Source organism: Equus przewalskii, chromosome 9, assembly GCF_037783145.1.
Source record: "Equus przewalskii isolate Varuska chromosome 9, EquPr2, whole genome shotgun sequence".
Classification (NCBI taxonomy): Eukaryota; Metazoa; Chordata; class Mammalia; order Perissodactyla; family Equidae; genus Equus; species Equus przewalskii.
The window spans coordinates 26980015-26983117 of record NC_091839.1 but is presented as its reverse complement, the minus strand read 5'-3'; positions in this window follow the sequence as shown (position 1 = coordinate 26983117).

The following is a 3103-nucleotide window of genomic DNA, read 5'->3' as shown; positions in this document are numbered from 1 at the left end:
ACCCCTTCAGATGTATGGTTGCGTGGTTCTCTCAGATGTCTTTTGTGCTGTGTGAATGTCCTCTGTCAGTGTATGAATGTCCTTTTGGTTGTATTTTAGAGGAGAGAGTTCAAGAGGAGAGCTCACTCTGCCATGATGCTGATGTCACTCCACTTGGAAGTGTAATTTATTTTTTGATACTTATTTTGTATGTGGCAAACTTGATTAACTGTCATAAATACTGCAGATACTCATGATGTTAGTTTTTGAAAGATTTCTATGTACATAACCACACAATTTGAGAGAAATTACAGTATATAAATGGTATTCCAATTATTTTAATTCTTTTTCGTCTGTGTTATAGCCCTAGCTAGAATGTCTGGTACAATATTTGATTTAAGCACAGATAATTACAGCCTTGTTTGTTTGCTAATTTAAAAGCCAAAATTTCTATTTTCTTACTAAAATTCAGGTTTATTGTAGGGTTTTCATTGATTAATGTCAACTAGTTAAAGGTGTATATTTCTATGCATGGCCTGGTGTTTTTTTCCTAACGTGAATTGACTTGTATTTTACTGTATCTGCATTTATTAAGACAGTGACACGATGTTTATAATCCATTAATATGTTGAATGCTATCAATGCATTTCCCAATAATAAACCATTCTAGAACTCCTAGGACACTTTCACCTTCTATTACATTCCATAAGCATAGCTGAATTTAACTAACAAGTTTTACAACCATTTATTCTAGTACCATAAATTGAGATGGGGAACAGGAATCTCTGAAAGATTTGAGTAAGTTTGGATACATCCTTTCATTGAATGATTCATGGAACTCTCTTCCTGTAAGTCTCTCAGGACGTAGGATTTTACTCTTGCAGATTATTTAAAAATAGAAAGTATCAAACAGATTTGATATTTGTTAGTTTGATCAAGAAAAACATGTCTGGGGTTTATGACTTTATTTACATTAAAATTTTTATTTCATTTTTTAATCTAAGCTTCAAATTAAAATTGACAACATTTTAAGATAGTAGAGTGTACATGGTATGTTGGTGATTTTATACATGTGTATATCATGAAAGGATTCCTCTGACAAGGTAATTAACACATCCATCACCTATTTATCATTTGTGTGTGTGATAACGTTTCAGTTCTATTCCCTTAGCAAATTTCCATTACGCAATATAGTGTTATCAACTATACTCACTGCATCTTACATTGGATCCTCCAACCTTGGTCCTGTTATAGCTGAAAGTTTGTGTCCTTTCACCCACTTCCCCTATTTCCCCCATCTCCCAGCCCCAGGAACCACTCTTCTACTGTTTCTATGAGTACGACTTTGACTTTAAAAAAAAAAAAAAAAAAAAAGAATCACCATGTAAGTGATACCATGCAGTATTTGGCTTTCTCTGTGTGGGTTACTTCACTTATCACAATGTCCTCAAGATCCATCTATGTTGTAACAAATGGCAAGATTTCCTTCTTTCTCATGGCTGCATAATACTGCATTGTACACATATATACCAAATCTTTATTCATCATCCATTGATGCACACTTAGGTACTTTCCATATCTCAGATATTGCGAATAATGCTGTAATGAGCATGGGAGTGCAGACACTGCTTTGATGTCCTGTGTTCATTTCCTTTGGAATTATACCCATAATTGGAATTGCTGAGTAGTATGGAATTCTATTTTTAATTGTTTGAGGAACCTCCCTTCTCTTTTCCGTGGGCTGCACCAATTTACATTCTCACAAACAGTGCACAGGGATTCCCTTTTCTCCACAGCCTTGCTAACACTTGCTATCTCTTGTCTTTTTGCCACCCCCCATGACCCCCCTGCACCCGCCCGGCTCGCCCGTCCCCCTATCACCTCCAGAGGCAACCTCGGGTCCCACGTGGCCTGGGTCTCAAATCAGTGGCGCGCCGCAGAGGGAAGGCCTGTCCAGGGTCCTGGGGGTGTGGGAGCTGCTGCCCCAGTGGGAAGGCAGGAGTCCTCCCTGAGTCGGGGTGCCTGGAGAAGTGGCCCACAGCGCGGGGAACGCCTGGCAGGGGACCCCGCTGGGAGACCGCCAGGCAGTGAGGATGGAGGGAAGGAGGCCAATGGCGAGATGGACAGCAGTCCAAGGGGACCGCTCACAAGGTCCCAGGTGGGGTTGGAGGAGCCACTGGAACCGCATGTGTCAGCTCTGACCCCTCGTCGCTAAGGCGAGGCCACTCGGGTCTCCGAGACCCCCGACGTTCGGGGAGGACCCTCCCCGCTGACCTGCGTGTGAGGCCTCTGCAGCCTCCCGCCTTCCCGCAGCTGCTGCCCGGCCTGGGGGACTGTCCCGCACACGCCAAGGCTGGTTTCCCGCCAAAGCCCACAGACCCGAGTGGAATCTTCCACTCCTTCTCTGAGCACATCCTGCTTCCACGGTAGGAGCACTTACACTTGGGAAATTGGCAAACACTACGAACCAGGGCTAGATTTACTGTATTACTGAATGCCGGGATTCAAGTGATGGACATTAAGGTCATAATGCAGATGAAACTTAACCATGTAGGGTGTTTCTGGCCATGACATTATGTGTGACACAAAGTCTGAGGAAAAACAATGAGGAGACCTTCTTCCAGTATTTAGAAATGCTGACTCCATACAGAAAAATGTCACTCATGACATTTAACAGAGTAAAACTCCTTCATTTGTGTTTGTTGTTTCAGTGTCTTACTTGAAAATCAAAAGGGAAATAGCCATAACTCCTATGAAAGAAAATAGGCAAATCGGATGAACATAAATTGTACAAAAAATAAACAATTGGCAAATAAAGACACGAAAAATGCTCAAAATCATGAATCCTTTGGGCAATGCAATTAAGACACTGAGATAGCACCACACAATGGCTGAAATTAAAGGACCACATCAAGTATCAATCGGCAGGGACTTGGAGGAAATGGAACTTTCACACACTGTGGGAGGGAGAGCAAAAGGAAGAAATCATGTTAGATCATGGTCTGACAGTTTCTTCAAGAGTTAAACATCCATCTAACCACCGACTCAGACACTGTCCTCTACGTTACTGACAAAAGGTAAAAAAAAAAAACAACAACAACAAACCATAAAAAACTTACACAAA